At 45.2% G+C, this 21,161-nt stretch overlaps 1 protein-coding gene across 1 annotated transcript in view; it reads left to right on the forward strand.

The window, feature by feature from the left end:
- Positions 1 to 869: 869 nt before the first annotated feature.
- LOC143766241 (uncharacterized) overlaps positions 870 to 21,161 on the forward strand; it is a 102,456-nt gene continuing 82,164 nt past the window's right edge. The window contains exon 1 of the mRNA XM_077253758.1: positions 870 to 900. The gene's annotated coding sequence lies outside the window, so the exon portion shown is untranslated. The remainder of the gene's footprint in view (positions 901 to 21,161) is intronic.

Consider the following 21,161-nt stretch of genomic DNA (forward strand, 5'->3'; position numbering starts at 1 on the left):
GTACACACACGGCTCTGCTCCGTACACCTCGTACACACACGGCTCCGCTCCGTACACCCTGTACCCACATGAATCCGCTCCGCACACCTCGTACACACACGGCTCCGCTCTGTACACCTCGTACACACGCGGCTCCGCTCCGTACACCTCGTACACACACGGCTCCGCTCCGTACACCTCGTACACACACGGCTCTGCTCCGTACACCTCGTACACACACGGCTCCGCTCCGTACACCTCGTACACACACGGCTCCGCTCCGTACACCTCATACACACACGGCTCCGCTCCGTACACCTCATACACACACGGCTCCGCTCTGTACACCTCGTACACACACGGCTCTGCTACATCCACACTGTAAGGGTATGTGCACACGTTTAGGTTTTTTCGCGTTTTTTCGCCATAAAAACGCTATAAAAACTCATTAAAAATGCATACATTATGCATCCTATCATTTAGAATGCATTCTGCATGTTTTGTGCACATGGTGCGTTTTTTTTTCTGCGGAAAAAATGCATTGCGGTAAAAAAAAGCAGCATGTTCATTAATTTTGCGGATTTTCTGTGTTTTTCCCGCAATTCTATGCATTTGGGAAAAACGCATAAAAAATGCGGTAAAATCGCGGTAAAAACGCATGCGGATATCTGGCAGAAATGTCCGGTTTTTGTCAGGAAAATTTCTGCCAGAAATCCTGACGTGTGCACATAGCCCTTACCCCTCCGGACCCCACACATAAACGTCCCCTCATCCAGCACCATGACAACCAGCACAGCAGAATCCTGCCTCCACTGAGGCCCCTGATCATGTGACCCCTGACTCCTCCCCTCCTGTGACCTCATCACAGGTCCTGTGCGCACAGAGCAGCCATATATGTGGTGTGCGGCTCTGCAGGTGGAGGTAGGTGCTGGAGGTTCCCCATTACTGGGGGGGGGGACATTAACCCCTTCAGTGCTGAGACTATTTTGGTGTCTTTGTTTTGTCTCCTTGTAAGAATCAATAACGTTTTGTTCCTCTTCCTCTGATAGTTACGACCCAACTATGAAAGACGGGAACTAAGGAAATACGGATTACTCACATAGTACAATGATGCTTTCTTTCTCCCCACACATAATATAATGATGCCCCAGAACCACCATCCCCCACACAGTATAATGTTCCCCCAGTACCACCATCCCCCCTACACAGTATAATGTTCCCCCAGTACCACCATCCCACACACACAGTATAATGTTCCCCCAGTACCGCCATCCCCCACACACAGTATAATGTTCCCCCAGTACCACCATCCCCCACACACACAGTATAATGTTCCCACAGTACCGCCATCCCCCCACACACATTATAATGTTCCCACAGTACCACCATCCCACACACAGTATAATGTTCCCACAGTACCACCATCCCCCCTACACAGTATAATGTTCCCACAGTACCGCCATCCCCCCACACACATTATAATGTTCCCACAGTACCACCATCCCACACACACAGTATAATGTTCCCACAGTACCACCATCCCCCCTACACAGTATAATGTTCCCACAGTACCACCATCCCACACACACAGTATAATGTTCCCACAGTACCACCATCCCCCCTACACAGTATAATGTTCCCACAGTACCACCATCCCACACACACAGTATAATGTTCCCACAGTACCGCCATCCCCCACACACAGTATAATGTTCCCACAGTACCACCATCCCCCACACACACAGTATAATGTTCCCACAGTACCGCCATCCCCCCACACACATTATAATGTTCCCACAGTACCACCATCCCACACACAGTATAATGTTCCCACAGTACCACCATCCCCCCTACACAGTATAATGTTCCCACAGTACCGCCATCCCCCCACACACATTATAATGTTCCCACAGTACCACCATCCCACACACACAGTATAATGTTCCCACAGTACCACCATCCCCCCTACACAGTATAATGTTCCCACAGTACCACCATCCCACACACACAGTATAATGTTCCCACAGTACCACCATCCCCCCTACACAGTATAATGTTCCCACAGTACCACCATCCCACACACACAGTATAATGTTCCCACAGTACCACCATCCCCCCTACACAGTATAATGTTCCCACAGTACCACCATCCCCCCTACACAGTATAATGTTCCCACAGTACCACCATCCCACACACACAGTATGTTCCCACAGTACCACCATCCCCCCTACACAGTATAATGTTCCCACAGTACCACCATCCCACACACACACAGTATAATGTTCCCACAGTACCACCATCCCCCCTACACAGTATAATGTTCCCATAGTACCACCATCCCACACACACAGTATAATGTTCCCACAGTACCACCATCCCCCCCCCACACAGTATAATGTTCCCCCAGTACCACCATCCCCCCTACACAGTATAATGTTCCCACAGTACCACCATCCCACACACAGTATAATGTTCCCCCAGTACCGCCATCCCCCCACACACAGTATAATGTTCCCCCAGTACAGCCATCCCCCACACACAGTATAATGTTCCCCCAGTACCGCCATCCCCCACACACAGTATAATGTTCCCCGAGTACCACCATCCCCCACACACAGTATAATGTTCCCCCAGTACCACCTTCCCCCACACAAAGTATAATGTTCCCCCAGTACCGCCATCCCCCACACACAGTATAATGTTCCCCCAGTACCACATCCCCCACACACAGTATAATGTTCCCCCAGTACCACCATCCCCCACACACAGTATAATGTTCCCACAGTACCGCCATCCCCCACACACAGTATAATGTTCACAGTACCGCCATCCCCCCACACACAGTATAATGTTCCCCCAGTACCACCATCCCCCACACACAGTGTAATGTTCCCCCAGTACAGCCATCCCCCACACACAGTATAATGTTCCCCCAGTACCGCCATCCCCCACACACAGTATAATGTTCCCCCAGTACCGCCATCCCCCACACACAGTGTAATGTTCCCACAGTACAGCCATCCCCCACACACAGTATAATGTTCCCACAGTACCACCATCCCCCACACACAGTATAATGTTCCCACAGTACCGCCATCCCCCACACACAGTATAATGTTCCCACAGTACCGCCATCCCCCACACACAGTATAATGTTCCCCCAGTACCACCATCCCCCACACACAGTATAATGTTCCCACAGTACCGCCATCCCCCACACACAGTGTAATGTTCCCACAGTACCACCATCCCCCCCACACACAGTATAATGTTCTCCCAGTACCGCCATCCCCACACACAGTATAATGTTCCCTCAGTACAGCCATCCCCCACACACAGTACAATGTTCCCACAGTACCACCATCCCCCACACACAGTATAATGTTCCCACAGTACCGCCATCCCCCACACACAGTATAATGTTCCCCCAGTACCACCATCCCCCACACACAGTATAATGTTCCCACAGTACCGCCATCCCCCACACACAGTGTAATGTTCCCACAGTACCACCATCCCCCCCACACACAGTATAATGTTCTCCCAGTACCGCCATCCCCACACACAGTATAATGTTCCCTCAGTACAGCCATCCCCCACACACAGTATAATGTTCCCACAGTACCACCATCCCCCCCACACACAGTATAATGTTCCCACAGTACCGCCATCCCCCCACACACATTATAATGTTCCCACAGTACCACCATCCCCCCTACACAGTATAATGTTCCCACAGTACCGCCATCCCTCCATACACATTATAATGTTCCCACAGTACCACCATCCCACACACACAGTATAATGTTCCCACAGTACCACCATCCCCCCTACACAGTATAATGTTCCCACAGTACCACCATCCCACACACACAGTATAATGTTCCCACAGTACCACCATCCCCCCTACACAGTATAATGTTCCCACAGTACCACCATCCCACACACACAGTATAATGTTCCCACAGTACCACCATCCCCCCTACACAGTATAATGTTCCCACAGTACCACCATCCCCCCTACACAGTATAATGTTCCCACAGTACCACCATCCCACACACACAGTATAATGTTCCCACAGTACCACCATCCCCCCTACACAGTATAATGTTCCCACAGTACCACCATCCCACACACACACACAGTATAATGTTCCCACAGTACCACCATCCCCCCTACACAGTATAATGTTCCCATAGTACCACCATCCCACACACACAGTATAATGTTCCCACAGTACCGCCATCCCCCCCCACACAGTATAATGTTCCCCCAGTACCGCCATCCCCCCTACACAGTATAATGTTCCCACAGTACCACCATCCCCCACACAGTATAATGTTCCCCCAGTACCGCCATCCCCCCACACACAGTATAATGTTCCCCCAGTACCGCCATCCCCCACACACAGTATAATGTTCCCCCAGTACCGCCATCCCCCACACACAGTATAATGTTCCCCGAGTACCACCATCCCCCACACACAGTATAATGTTCCCCCAGTACCACCTTCCCCCACACAAAGTATAATGTTCCCCCAGTACCGCCATCCCCCACACACAGTATAATGTTCCCCCAGTACCACATCCCCCACACACAGTATAATGTTCCCCCAGTACCACCATCCCCCACACACAGTATAATGTTCCCACAGTACCGCCATCCCCCCCACACAGTATAATGTTCACAGTACCGCCATCCCCCAACACACAGTATAATGTTCCCCCAGTACCACCATCCCACACACAGTATAATGTTCCCACAGTACCACCATCCCCCCTACACAGTATAATGTTCCCACAGTACCGCCATCCCCCCACACACATTATAATGTTCCCACAGTACCGCCATCCCCCACACACAGTGTAATGTTCCCACAGTACCACCATCCCCCCCACACACAGTATAATGTTCTCCCAGTACCGCCATCCCCACACACAGTATAATGTTCCCTCAGTACAGCCATCCCCCACACACAGTATAATGTTCCCACAGTACCACCATCCCCCACACACAGTATAATGTTCCCACAGTACCGCCATCCCCCACACACAGTATAATGTTCCCCCAGTACCACCATCCCCCACACACAGTATAATGTTCCCACAGTACCGCCATCCCCCACACACAGTGTAATGTTCCCACAGTACCACCATCCCCCCCACACACAGTATAATGTTCTCCCAGTACCGCCATCCCCACACACAGTATAATGTTCCCTCAGTACAGCCATCCCCCACACACAGTATAATGTTCCCACAGTACCACCATCCCCCACACACACAGTATAATGTTCCCACAGTACCGCCATCCCCCCACACACATTATAATGTTCCCACAGTACCACCATCCCACACACAGTATAATGTTCCCACAGTACCACCATCCCCCCTACACAGTATAATGTTCCCACAGTACCGCCATCCCCCCATACACATTATAATGTTCCCACAGTACCACCATCCCACACACACAGTATAATGTTCCCACAGTACCACCATCCCCCCTACACAGTATAATGTTCCCACAGTACCACCATCCCACACACACAGTATAATGTTCCCACAGTACCACCATCCCCCCTACACAGTATAATGTTCCCACAGTACCACCATCCCACACACACAGTATAATGTTCCCACAGTACCACCATCCCCCCTACACAGTATAATGTTCCCACAGTACCACCATCCCCCCTACACAGTATAATGTTCCCACAGTACCACCATCCCACACACACAGTATAATGTTCCCACAGTACCACCATCCCCCCTACACAGTATAATGTTCCCACAGTACCACCATCCCACACACACACACAGTATAATGTTCCCACAGTACCACCATCCCCCCTACACAGTATAATGTTCCCATAGTACCACCATCCCACACACACAGTATAATGTTCCCACAGTACCGCCATCCCCCCCCCACACAGTATAATGTTCCCCCAGTACCGCCATCCCCCCTACACAGTATAATGTTCCCACAGTACCACCATCCCCCACACAGTATAATGTTCCCCCAGTACCGCCATCCCCCCACACACAGTATAATGTTCCCCCAGTACAGCCATCCCCCACACACAGTATAATGTTCCCCCAGGACTGCCATCCCCCACACACAGTATAATGTTCCCCCAGTACCACCTTCCCCCACACAAAGTATAATGTTCCCCCAGTACCGCCATCCCCCACACACAGTATAATGTTCCCCCAGTACCACATCCCCCACACACAGTATAATGTTCCCCCAGTACCACCATCCCCCACACACAGTATAATGTTCCCACAGTACCGCCATCCCCCACACACAGTATAATGTTCACAGTACCGCCATCCAACACACAGTATAATGTTCCCCCAGTACCACCATCCCCCACACACAGTGTAATGTTCCCCCAGTACAGCCATCCCCCACACACAGTATAATGTTCCCCCAGTACCGCCATCCCCCACACACAGTATAATGTTCCCCCAGTACCACCATCCCCCACACACAGTATAATGTTCCCCCAGTACCACCATCCCCCACACACAGTATAATGTTCCCACAGTACCGCCATCTCCCACACACAGTATAATGTTCCCCCAGTACCACCATCCCCCACACACAGTATAATGTTCCCACAGTACCGCCATCCCCCACACACAGTGTAATGTTCCCACAGTACCACCATCCCCCCCACACACAGTATAATGTTCTCCCAGTACCGCCATCCCCACACACAGTATAATGTTCCCTCAGTACAGCCATCCCCCACACACAGTATAATGTTCCCACAGTACCGCCATCCCCCACACACAGTATAATGTTCCCCCAGTACCGCCATCCCCCACACACAGTATAATGTTCCCCCAGTACCGCCATCCCCCACACACAGTTCAATGTTCCCACAGTACTGCCATCCCCCACACACAGTATAATGCTTCCCCAGTACCGCCATCCCCCCCACACACAGTATAATGTTCCCACAGTACCGCCATCCCCCACACACAGTATAATGTTCCCCCAGTACCGCCATCCCACCACACACAGTATAATGTTCCCGTGGTAATGATCCTTTGATAAAAGACTTTTGGAAGATGCCCCAGTGAATCTCCTACAGTGTCTAATACAATTACAGAAACCACAGTCACCACGTATAAATGTAACCCAGGTTCTATGGTCTAGGCAGATACCTTACTGTGTCATTTTTTTATAAAACCTGTGGACTAGGACTGGATTAGTTGGAATGATATCCCTAACCTCAGGATCTGCTTGAAGAATACCTCTATGTTTTTTAATTATCCGATAGACCTGATTTGATTGCAAACTGTAGCTATAATCCTTACTATTCTTTTATTGTCCCCTCTTCCCTGGTGTGTAGGAGTGATTGTCTATCGTGATAAAGAGCATTCTACATAGCTGAACCCATAGTTGTTTTGGGCCACCATCTCTGGATGAATCTATTCCTTAAGTCCATTGTCTGCATCCTAAACTCATCAATTTGTGAACAATTTCTCCTAATTCGGATATATAGTCCCTTAAGTAAAACTTTGAGAAAAGACAGGGCGATGACTTTCCTATTTGAGTAAACTTTTTGTGGCTGATTTCCTTACCTATCCCATCTAATGGTGAGGCCCAGGAATGGCAACTCTGTGCTGCTCATTTCTGGCTTGAATTTCAGGCCAATGTTGTTGATATTCAGACACAACTCAGATAAAATTTAACTTGTAATACTTATTTCTAAAACAGACACCACATATTAAAGCAATCACCGTACAGCCAACTGTGCTGGCTACTTGCACCCTGCACAGCAAATCCTGTTTCAAAGCCTACCTACCAGTGGAGGTTGGCACCCTAAACACAAAAAATGAGAAATGGACCCCCGCTCCTCGGCGGCTCTCCCTGAATCTCCTGGATATCCCTGTGCTGGTGAGACACATATTCCTCCAATTATACACACAGGAAAAGGAGTAACAAGAGGATTGCCAGTTAGAGGACTAATAACAAAAAGTAGACAATGATGATGATGGCAATGTGCATTAGGGTGAATAGTGCCACAACAACAAAGTGATAAGTGCAATTAGTACCTCGCTATGCTGTTCCCTGCTGATGTCAAATCTGACTGACAAAAGAGGTAGGCACCCTACTTGTCAGCGGATATGGCGCCCCCGCTCCATGACGATTGTCCCCAAGAGTCCCTAATTATTGTCTAGTAGATCCAGATGATAAACTCATCGGGTAGCCATATATTCAATAACAGGCAGTCAGAAAAACACACACTGTCAATATTGAACAGATGAAAGTGTGATGACACAAGGTGATAGTTAACTAGATAACTGTGATAACAGCAAGCAAAAAGAGGTACTTATGGTTTCAGATGCTCTCAGTGACCTCTACGCGTTTCACCATATCGGATCATCAGGAGGTTCAGATGTAACGATGCTGTATGGTAGCCATCCACCTTCCTTCTAAATATAGACCTCTCTGTTGGTACAGAGAAGGAATGAAAATGAGGCACCGATTACACGTCTAATAGGGACCTATGATGATCAATCTGGTCGTATTTCTCAGATTTTGAGGAAATATTGGCAGATTTTGAGGTCTGACCCTGAGATTGGTGAGCACATATCCGCCTATCCTTCGGTTACATATAGACGTGGTAGGTCAATTAGGGATATAGTGGTACGTAGCCATTTTGAACCTCCTAGGAGGCCAGGTACCTGGTTGGAAAACAGGTCCCTTGGAACATTTAGATGTGGACACTGTTCCTACTGTAAACACATTAGGGTTACAAACACGTTCAGGAGCTCAGCAACTGGTAGAGTTTTTCGGACAAGACAATTTGCGAACTGCAGAACAAAGGGGGTGGTATATCTGTGTACTTGTGGGTGTCCCAAGGATTATGTGGGAAAAACTAAACGCGAATTTCGCGTCCGTATAGGAAAACATCTGGGGGACATTAGACACAAGAGAGAAACCCCTCTGGCTCGGCATGTGAATACAGTACATGGTGGTGACCCCGGGTCCCTGACCTTTATGGCTATGGAAGTTATCTCTCCGTCTGTTAGATTGGGAGATTGGGATCAGAGAATTGTTCAACGGGAGACGAGGTGGATCTATTTGATGGGGTCGGTGAGTCCCTCTGGCCTTAATGAACAGCTGTCCTTTGTCAGTTTCATTTAACACGGTTGAAGTATCGTATTGGTAACTGCTAGGGTTATGTGTGGCCCTTTTTTTCTCTGTTGTTGTGTATAATGGAGAATTTCTATGAATGGTACATTATAGTTCTTTTTTTGTTTTTTATGCATTAAATCTACCCACTTCTTATATTTACATTTGGGTATAGGTACTGCTTTGAATATTATATCTTGGGTGATTAAATCCTGTTTGCATTAATTTATGATAATCTCAGGTAATCTCCTGGTATATGGATTATTGGTACTTTTTCAATCTAAAACCGGTACAATGTGTATACTTGATAGGCCGTTTTTTTCGGCTTCTTGTAGGGTGCCTGGTTTTGCTAATTTTAGCAATTTAGCAGTCCTATATATTAGATATTGTCTTATGGAGGAAGCCCAAAGGTATTATTAAGTATTTTTCGGTAGTTTCATTAATATCGCCTCTCGGCTGGTTGTTTGGCTGGAGCGCAGATGCGGTCCACCTGGCGCATGCGCTGTCGTATGCAGTATCGTAGGGCTTTGTTTGTGTCTTTTTACGGCGCTCTAACCTGAGGTATGATGGCGCACGCTCGTTGGGCGGTGCCTGGTCCCATACTAATGCTGATGATTGTACGTCATCCATGGGGACTGGAGCGCATTTGCGCTCCATTGTAATGAGCGACGGTGGGCGTATATTTCGGTGGGTGGAGATTGTCTCCACGTGGAATGCTAACCGGTATGAGGCTATTTATAGGAAGTGGCTGTGAGTGGTGTGTTACCATTCTTGCACCACCCGGACGGTCGTACCCCCTGATGAACCCCCGATCTTCCCACGGGGGGGAAACGCGTTGGGTATTATAGGGAAGTTTTCCCAGGTGAAGATGTTTGTCAGTGGCCAGGCTGATGTCTACAATGTGGGCTAAAGGACTTCCGTGTATCAGATGAGCAAGACGGCTGAACCTGGCCGCAGGAGCTATTCTGTGAAGAAACTTGCTGGTGGCTGAATGGATCTGAAATGTCACTGAAGGACTCTGATTAAGCAGATGAATAAAAGCGCTTGTTGCAGCATAGTAAATACTGTGACTGTTTGGAGTATGATTACCAGAGGACTTTGTTACTATAATCATTATTGAATGGATATGCACAGTGCTTGGTATTTATTAATGTCGCTCCAGCTGCTGTGATATGGATATCTTGATGATGATCGGACTAATCTCTCTCTTTATGGAGAAGTGCTCCATGTGGCTGAAGAGCTGTTTGAACCGCACAAGTTGTGGCCACCAAAGTGACTATTAGCTATACATCTACCTGGGATAAGAATTTTACATCATACTCTGGGGTTTTCACTCTACATAATGACCATACTATGGAAGAACATTAGTTAATTTATAAAGACTGGCCTTGTGTATTCTAATTTGGTTGATTCCACCATTGTGTGAGATTTATATACCAATACTATTGGCATTTGAGTGGTTCCCCATAACTGAGAGCTATGCATAAATGGGACATTAATTTTTCCCTCTCTATTTTTTTGTCCCAAAGAAGAGGATATAGTTTTGCTCGAACTTCCTATTAAGGACAAGAAAGGTTGTGGTTTATGAGACTATTTTTTCAGTTTTTTTGCTTGGTTCTTTTTTCATTATTTTTTTCATTTATGTTTATACGATTTTTTGCTAATTTTTTATGATATGTTATTTTTTTCTAGGTGGAAAAATTAGTAGGCTACCAAGCCAACAAATATGTGCCTAGAGGGGCTCGACTTGATGGATCTATTGTGTGTAACTGTGAAAAATATATCTTCCTTATCTTTGTAACATTCTTCATTTATGTATGAATGTCATATTAAGGGCCTTCAGCCTTTTGGCGATACAAATATTTTTTGTTTTTTTGATTTTTTCTAATTTTTTCATATTGCTTTATCCATTTTGATATTTTTTTATAATATGTTTATTATGGTACTATTGGGACTTGCCCTTATTAATGGACAGGATAATGAAAAACTATACACTGTGTAATAGTTCCTTCTTGTATATTCTATAAGAATCATTTTTTTTTTATTTATTTTTTTTATTTTTTTGTGTATTAGTACCCTATTGAGGGACCTCAGCCCCTTTTGCTATACTACCACTTTTGTGTTTTTTTGTTTGGTTTATTTTTTCTAATTTTTTCTCATTCTTTATATGAATCATTTTGCTTATTTTTTATGCTAATTTTGTTTTTGGGTGAATTTGTATCCGGGACACTATCCTATAAGAACTGTAAGGGTATTTGTAGGGCGAATAGGGCCAGTCTTCATGGAGCGGGGGCGCCAACCGCAGTAACTTAGGGTGCCTACCCCCACAAGTAGGTAGTGGACAAGAGTAGGGAATTGGGTAGGGGTTAGTTGTTCCCCCTGCTGATTATTTATCTTTATTGGTGTCTTCAATTTTAGAACTTTGTTATTTTAACTTTATATATTAAAAGTTATATTTTAGGAATCCTTGTGTTGTGGTTTTGTTTTGTAGTCTAGGATTCCATTTATATTGGTTTTTGGTCTTTTTAAATCTAGATATCCCCATTCCTCGAAAAACGGGATTTGTACTTCCTCCACTTACTAGAGGTAAAGCAATATTGCCTCCCAAAATGGAGTCTACTCCACCGATCACCGATACTCATAGGTGGAGAAGTGACATGTGTTTACCTTTGGTTATCGCAGAGCCGGAAGCTCCTCTTATGTTCTCACAGAGTGCGGTCCAGCTGCAACACACGAGCCGCTCCCGCGCGCCGACCGCGCATGTCCGGAAGTTGCGCAGTGCTCCGCCCGAAGCCCATCACTGGCACACACCGGAACTACATCATCGGCCGCACCCAATGCATTCCACTGTGGAACGCAAGTCTATGCTATCAAAATGGTGATTAGCCATGCAGAATATATTAAACCCTCACAACCATAATGGGACTTCACGATACTTATAAATAGAGCAAATTATCTGCTAGTATATCTCACGGAGCCAGAAAAGAGATATGTGAAGGAAAGTAGATGTTTAAAATAAACCAATGCTTTGTGAACCCCTGGAATAATCATGGGGAATAAAACTGAACATGGCAAGATGTTCTGAATCAAGCATAAAAGCTGGATTATAGTCAACCATGGCTACAAGAAGCACGCAAATGAGAGACTCTCATTGAGACCCGACGGTGCCAATGAATCCAAGCGATGGATCCATGCACATTCTTTTTGGAGTAACAGTCTGTCATAGTTACCTCCTCGAGGGTTTTGATTTATAACATCAATGACACTAAATGAAATCTCACCAATGTTGCCTTGGTGTATCTCATTAAAATGTCTGGCTATAGATGTGTCACCTTTGTGCCTTATGTCAGCAATGTTCTCGCCCACTCTTCTCCTAAATTCCCTTATTGTTTTACCGACATAGTCTTTGGGACAATTGCAGGTTGCCACATATATAAGTCCAGTGGTCTTACAATTAGAAAAGTCACGAAGATAAAATTTCTTGCTAGTAGATGAACTGACCACATATTTTCATGGTTTCATAAACCTGCAATTGACACAGCTACCACTTTTGAAGAAACCACAGGTTTTCAGATCCAGCCAGGTACCCTCCAACCCCGATCTCTTGAACAGACTATGTAGCACTTTGTCTTTAAGGGATCGCCCCTTCCTGAAAGTGACCATTGGTCGTGGTCCAATACTGCCTGCCAAGTCAGGATCAGCTGTTAAAATGTCCCAATATTTTTTGAAGATCCCCATCACTCTCTTATTTTGTCAGTCAAAGGTACAAATGATCCTAGTGGCATCTATATTCTCAGTGGGGCGCCTCATGTGGGTTTGTAATAAAGTACTTCTCTCTTGAGATAAGGCATGGTTAAATGCCATCTCGACAGTCCCCCTATGATACCCTTTTTCAAAGAATCTCCTCTTCATTTTCGTTGTTTGTTGCATAAATACATCCATGTCAGAGCAGTTCCTCCTTAGCCTCATAAATTGACCTCTAGGAATACCATGCTTTAAAGCTTCTGGATGGTGGCTATCCCACCTGAGCAAGCTGTTAGTGCTTGTGGGTTTACGATAGATCTGAGTTTTTAAAGAGCATCCCTGTTTTTTTTAATCTGAACATCAAGAATGGCAGTTTTATTCAATTCAAATGTAAATCTCATATTAATGGAGTTATTGTTCAACTCCTTTACAAACTTAAGAAAGCTGGTTTCAGTACCCTGCCAGATGACAAACACGTCATCAATAAATCTGTACCAGACCCCCACATGTTGATGCCACCATCTTGGTTTATCTGGAAAGACTATGGTTTCCTCCCACCAGTGCAGGAACAGGGTGGCATAGGATGGGGCGCAGGGACTGCCCCTCGCCATGCTCCTGAGCTGGTGGAAGTACTTCCTGTCAAAGATGAAAAAGTTTTTTGTAAGCGTGAATTGTAATAGGTCCAGTACAAATTGACTGTGAGTCCTACATTGAACAGCCTTAGATTTCAAAAAGTGTTCAACAGCTGTTAGGCCCAAACTATGTGGTATATTACTGTACAAAGCCTCAACATCAATGGAGGCCAAAAAGGAACCCTCCATGTCATGGATGCCATCCAATTTGAGAAGGAGATCAGAGGTATCCCTAATATAGGAGGGAAGGGTGAGCACAAAGGGACGGAGTATCTCATTGATATAGACACCACAGTTTTGAATCAATGAATCAGACCATGAGACTATAGTACGTCCCTTAATGGGACTGAGTCCCTTATGCACCTTTGGTAAGGTGTAAAACGTGGCAGTTAAAGGTTGCAATGGAAAAAGGAACTCAAACTCATTTTTAGACATCAGACCCTTAGTTTTAGCTGGCTCAGGTAGATGTTTCAATTCAGTTTTAAAAGTTACTGAAGGATCAGATCGCAACACTTCATAGGTATCAGAATCTCTTAGTATAATACATCTTTAAATAATCAGATTCTTCCATTATTACCAGATTTCCTCCTTTATCAGAGGGTTTGATTTTCAATCCATTAACCTTTATTAATCTTGCTAATGCCTCTTGTTCACCTTGTGTTAAATTAGAGTCTGAAATACAGTATGGAATTTTGCGTAAATCCCTTTCCCCTAGTCAGAGGAAGATATCAATAATGGTAATGTCACCCGGTGGTGGCATTTTGGTACTCTTCTTCCTCAGGTTCGTGTAGGGACCCTGTCCTGCCCCATTGTTGTTTTCCTCCAATAAACCCACCAATGCTCTATAACCCTCTAAATCATCATCTTGTAGTCCCAAACGCTCACATTCAGTCTGATCATTACATGCAAAGAACTTTGTCACGAACATGCTCACGTGAGATTTCATTTAGTGTCATTGATGTTATAAATCAAAACCCTCGAGGAGGTAACTATGACAGACTGTTACTCCAAAAAGAATGTGCATGGATCCATCGCTTGGATTCATTGGCACCATCGAGTCTCAATGAGAGTCTCTCATTTGTGTGCTTCTTGTAGCCATGGTTGACTATAATCCAGCTGTTATGCTTAATTCAGGGTCTTTTTTATAAAAAAAAAAAATCTTTCCATTCTCAATTTTATTCCCCATGATTATTCCAGGGGTTCACAAATCATTGTGATAATCAAATCAATCTTAAGCAATTATCTTTATAAGGTTTATTTTAAACATCTGCTTTCCTTCACATATCTTTTTCTGGCTCCGTGAGATATACTAGCAGATAATTTGCTCTATTTATAAGTATCGTGCAGTCCCGTTATGGTTGTGAGGGGTTAATATATTCTGCATGGCTAATCACCATGCTGATAGCATAGGCTTGCGTTCCACAGTAGAATGCATTGGTCTGCGGCCGATGATGTAGTTCCTGTGTCTGCCAGTGATGTGCTTCGTTTGGAACACTGCGCAACTTCCGGACATGCGTGGTCGGCGTGCGGGAGCTGCTCGTGTGTTCCAGCTGGCCCGCATGCGGTGAGAATATATGAGGAGCTTCCGGCTCTGCAATAACCAAAGGTAAACACATGTCACTTCTCCACCTATGAGTATCGGTGGTCGGTGGAGTAGACTCCATTTTGGGAGGCAATATTGCTTTACCTCTAGTGAGTGGGGAAGTACAAATCCCTTTTTTCGAGCAATGGGGATACCTATATTTAGAAGGAAGGTGGATGGCTACTATGCACCTCTTGATGATCTGATATGGTGAAACGCGTAGAGGTCACTGAGAGCATTTGAAACCATAAGTACGTCTTTTTGCTTGCTGTTATCAGAATTATCTAGTTAACTATCACCATGTGTCATCGAACTTTCATCTGTTCTACACTGTGTTCCAAATTATTATGCACAAAAAGTTTAGGAGTGATAAGGTTAGAATTTTTTTGTTTGTCATTTAAACTCATTGATGGTGATGTGTGTCAGGGCTCTTTATATCACTGAAAGCAATTGCAGATACCTGTGCAAATTAGTTTGGCAGGTGTGTCCAAATAAAGGCAAGACTACTTAAGAAGGCTGTTCCACATTATTAAGCAGCCTACATTTTTTGCCAAAATGGGAAAGAAAAAGGATGTGTCGGCTGCTGAGAAGCAACAAATTGTGGAGTATTTAGGTCAAGGCATGACTACTATGAACATTGCCAAGACACTTCATCGTTATCATCGCACAATCAAGAAGTATGTAGCTGATTCCCAGCACACACGTGTGCGTGCTGATAAGGAAAAATTGAGGACTCTTTCCAACAGGCAATTGCGTAAGGTTAAAAGAGCAGCTGCAAAAATGCCTTGTCATAGCAGCAGACAAGTTTTTGAAGCTGCTGGTGCCTCCAACATCCCCAGAACAACAAGATGCAGGGTCCTTCAGAGGTTTGCAGCTGTTCGTAAGCCATCCTGTCGACCACCTCTATCCACTGCACACAAGCAAAAACAGCTCCAGTGGGCCAAACGATACATGAAGAATGACTTCCAAACTGTTTTGTTCACCAATGAGTGCCGTGCAACGCTCGATGGTCCAGATGGATGGAGTCGAGGATGGCTGGTTGATGGACACCCCATGAAAACACGGCTAAGGCGCCAACAAGGAGGAGGTGGAGTAATGTTTTGGGCTGGAATCATGGGGAGAGAGATTGTCGGCCCCTTTATGATCCCTGAAGGGGTAAAGATGAACTCCATAATCTATGTGGAGTTTCTAAAACAACACTTCCTGCCATGGTTCAAGAGGAAGAACCATGCTTTCCGCATCAAAATAATTTTCATGCATGATAATGCACCGTCTCATGCTGCAAAAAACACATCTGCATCTCTGGCTGCTATGGGCATAAAAGAGGACAAACTTATGGTGTGGCCACCATCTTCACCTGACCTCAACCCCATTGAGAACCTCTGGAGCATCATCAAAAGGAGTGTCTATGATGGCGGGAGGCAGTTCACATCTAAGCAACAGCTCTGGGAGAGTATTCTGTCCACATGCAAAACAATTGAAGCAGAAACCATCCAAAAACTGACAAATTCAATGGACAAGAGAGTTCAGAAGCTTCTTTCGAACAAGGGGTCCTATGTGCAAATGTAACATCACCTAGAATAAAGTTCTCACTTGAAAACTGTTTGATTTCATTTTGTAATAAGTTGATAATGCTTATAGCTTCACAATTGACCATTTTTTTGTTCAAAATAAAAAAAGGTTGAAAACTCTGCTGTGCATAATAATTTGGAACATGCATTTTGAGTGTTTATTTTAAAAAAAAAAATATTGTTTTCATAGGCAGTTTGTTCCAAAACATTGCAATTATACTAGAATAGTAGATGACTGGAAAATAACAATGACTGCAATTCAGATAGGTAATTTAGAGAAAATATGAGGAAATATTATTTGCATAATAATTTGGAACACAGTGTATATTGCCAGTGTGTGTTTTTCTGACTGCCTGTTATTGAATATATGGCTACCCGATGAGTTTATCATCTGGATCTACTAGACAATAATTAGGGACTCTTGGGGACAGTCGTCGTGGAGCGGGGGCGCCATAACAGCTGACAAGTAGGGTGCCTACCTCCGCTGTCAGGCAGGTTTTACATCAGCAGGGAACAGCATAGCGAGGTACTAATTGCACTTATCACTTTGTTGTTGTGGCACTGTCACCCTATTGCACATTGCCATCATCATCATTGTCTACTTTTTTTTTATTAGTCCTCTAACTGGCAATCCTCTTGTTACTCCTTTTTCCTGTATGTATGATTGAATGAATATGTGACTCACCAGCACAGGGTTATCCAGGAGATTCAGGGAGAGCCGCCAAGGAGTGGGGGCGCCATTTCTCGTTTTTTGTGTTTGGGGTGCCAACCTCCACTGGTAGGGTAGGCTTTGAAACAGGATTTGCTGTGCAGGGTGCAAGTAGCCAGCACGGTTGACTGTACGGTGATTGTTTTTATATGTGGTGTATGTTTTAAGAGATACTTATTAAAAGTAAAATTTTATCTCATTTATCACTTTGGTATAAGGTTATGTTGTTGAATTTTTTGACCTTATTGGTACATCTTTGAACATTTGACTGATATTCAGACACACAACAAATTAATTGAACTCTTTAGTGCAGTGTTTCCCAAACTCCAGTCCTCACGGAGCCCACATGTCATGTTTTCAGGATTTCCATAGTGTTGCACAGGTGAGAGAATTTCTGAGGGCTTGATGAAACTTCCACCACCTGTGTAATACTAAGGAAATTTTGAGAACATGACCTGTGGGATCCGTGAGGACTGGAGTTTGGGAAACACTGCTTTAGTGGATTCCAACCATAGAATGAACTTGTCATCTATATATGGCCTAGAACATTATCTTGGAATTCCATCAAGCTCCTGGAAGATAACCATTTCTTCCCACCAGCCTAGAAGTAGATTTGCATATGATGGGCACAGTGACCCTCCATTGCGGCCCCTCTGAGCTGGTGGAATATCTTCCCATTAAATAGGAAATAGTTATTGGTAAGTATAAATCTAATTAATTTGGAAATAAATTGGTTATGTTCATTACATTGTATGGTTCTGTATTTAAGGACATAATTAGCCGCCATGATTCCTTCTTTATGGGGAATACTGCTATATTGTGCCTATACATCTATGGAAGCCACATAGTATTGTTCTCTATGACCATACCATCCAATTTCCCCAAGAGATCAGCTATATCCTTGGCATATGAAGGCATCAAAATAACAAAAGGGGTGGAGTATCTTGCCTGTTTAGATCCCTGTGTACTGACAAATGGCAGTTACTCCACCTGACCCTATTGGTTGTCCTCAAAGTGGAGCCAAACCGAAAAAAATGAACTGGAGTATAAGTTGGTATACATGCAATGTATAGGAGTATGTTCACACTGGCCATTACACAATGTAGCGATACGCTACCTGAGTATGTTTGGGGGACACTCGCTTGGCATAGGATTCAAGCACTCAGGCACGTATCTCACACAAATCCGTCCATAAGGTTTATTTATTTGTCATAAACCGCACCGTAAGCCAGGTTACACTTCATCAGCTTACACATAGTCCATTGCTTCAACACATGTGGCTTTACAAAGCATACGATAGGCACGCCTTAACTCTCTAGTCACCACGTGACTGCACAGTTCAGCAACTGTCATATGTTAGCGCACAGTTCATTGTAAGCATCAATGGAACATATTAACCACCGACAGTCTGTTTAGGTACCTGACGGGAGCTCCTGCTCCACCTGCTGTTCACAGGGGAAACTGCCTCACTGGGATCACAGTCCTTGTGACCAGGCACCTTGGATAGTCCAGACCCACAGTAGGACCTGTAGCTTCCCCAACACAGTAGCCGTCCCAGGCACTGCAGATGCAGCCTTTCCATGTGCTTCCAAGAAGTCCAATCACAAGCACTTCCAACACACAGGCCATCAGTCCATGATCTTACCAGGTGCTTGCAGGACTCCAGTCCATCCCAGGACAATCCAACACCCTGACCATTCCAGGACTCACACTCTTACCAGGTGCTTGCAGGACTCCAGTCCATACCAGGATAATCCAACACCTTGAGCATTCAGTCCATAGCCTCAGCAGTGCTTCCAGGACTCCAGCCCACTTCAGGACAATCCAACACATAGGCTATTGCAGGACTCACACTCTTCAGTGCTTCCAGGACTTCTCCACTGCCAGGAGACTCCAACACTGGACGTCCACTAGGTCCACGGTCTCAGGTGCTTCCAGGACGACTCCACTCACAGGAGCTTCCAACACCGACCGTCCAGGACCTTGCACATGGACCAAACGGATCCATACACTCTGAACATGTGACCCACACCCTGGTCAGTGTGGGTGTGTGTGGCTAGATTGACCCTCCCATCTCTCATAACTAGCCCTGCCAGTCTCCCATTAGAACTATACAATTACTTGTGGGACTACAGGTCCCAGAACACAACATAACTTTAGACTGACAGCAGAGTGTCTTCCTCTGCTACACACATACTGGCCATTTATAATCCTGCCGGACTTTGTCTCATCGCCACAGTTATACATCCAAGCGCATCCTGCAGCTCACACACAGCACCCCCTGGCTGTAACATTGGTCACTGCACCACAACAGGCAATACTTAAGAAACTAAATGAACATATACCCTACTATAAGTAAAAAACAAAAGTGAATGACACAGAGTACTTAGTAAGCACTGTTTTTAGTAAAATAAAAAGATAAAAAATAACTACCGGGGCCTAACTGTGGACACCCAGCAATGGGAGGCTGTATAGACATAATGTCCAGCTCAAAGAAAGGGAGGCATCATCCTTGTGTGCACTGAGTGCAAGAACCTAAAGCATAGATGGATTTTGCATTTTTATTTGATAAAAACTGTGTTTACTAAGTACCCTGTGTTATTTATATGCAATTTTGCCTTTTACTCATAGTAGGGTGTATGTTAATTTTATAGAAAAATAGAGAAAAGTCAGCTTACCAGACCTAGTGTTTAGACCTCCTGTTTGCAGACCCATGCCACGCAGGGATGAGGGTGAGACAACCACAGCAAAATCCAAGTAGAAAAAAATCCAGCGAATGGCAAAGGTAGCTAAAATTAACTTTTATTCCTTGTGGGTAAAATTAAAGGGAACCTGTCACCCCGTTTTTTCAGTATGAGATAAAAATACTGTTAATTAGGGCCTGAGCTGGCTGTGCTTTACAATAGTGTATTTTTTGTCCCCTGATTCCCCACCTATGTTGCCGAAATACCTTACCAAAGTCGCCGTTTTCGCCTGTCAATCACGCTGGTCTGGTCAAAAGGGCATGGTGAAATGGCTGTTTCTCCCCCACCTCTTGCTTATCTTCCCGGCGTTGGCGTAGTGTTTTGCGCATGCGCAACTGCCGAATGCACTGCGCAGCGGCAGACAAAGAGCACGATCTGCGCTACTCACCGGCTTTTCCGTGGCGGCGGCCATCTTCCTGAGGCCGCGCGTGCGCAGATGGAGTGCTCTGCTGCCTGGGGCTTCAGGAAAATGGCCGCAGGGTGCCGCACGTGCGCAGATGGAGATCGCGGCGGCCATTTTTCTGAAGCCGAGTTCGCATCTCTGCTTCAGGAAAATGGCCGCCGCGATCTCCATCTGCGCACGTGCGGCATCCCGTGGCCATTTTCCTGAAGCCCCGGGCAGCAGAGCACTCCATCTGCGCACGCAAACAGCCATTTCACCACGCCCTTTTGACCAGACCAGCGTGATTGACAGGCGAAAACGGCGACTTTGGTAAGGTATTTCGGCAGCATAGGTGGGGAATCGGGACAAAAAATACACTATTGTAGCACAGCTCAGGCCCTATTTAACGGTATTTTTATCTCATACTGAAAAAACGGGGTGACAGGTTCCCTTTAACCAACATATGGCATCCAGCACTGTAGCACATTAGCAGGCAGAACCAGCGATCTACGCATTGCGTCTTAATCATGATCTAACCTGGGAACAAATTGTTGCTGATTTTATATATCCTGAAATCTCTCATTAGTCTGTCTCTTAAGAAATTAGCATGCAGATTTGCATGTCGTTCAGGGATCATTATGCAGACATATGTGGTGA

Source organism: Ranitomeya variabilis, chromosome 4, assembly GCF_051348905.1.
Source record: "Ranitomeya variabilis isolate aRanVar5 chromosome 4, aRanVar5.hap1, whole genome shotgun sequence".
Classification (NCBI taxonomy): domain Eukaryota; kingdom Metazoa; phylum Chordata; class Amphibia; order Anura; family Dendrobatidae; genus Ranitomeya; species Ranitomeya variabilis.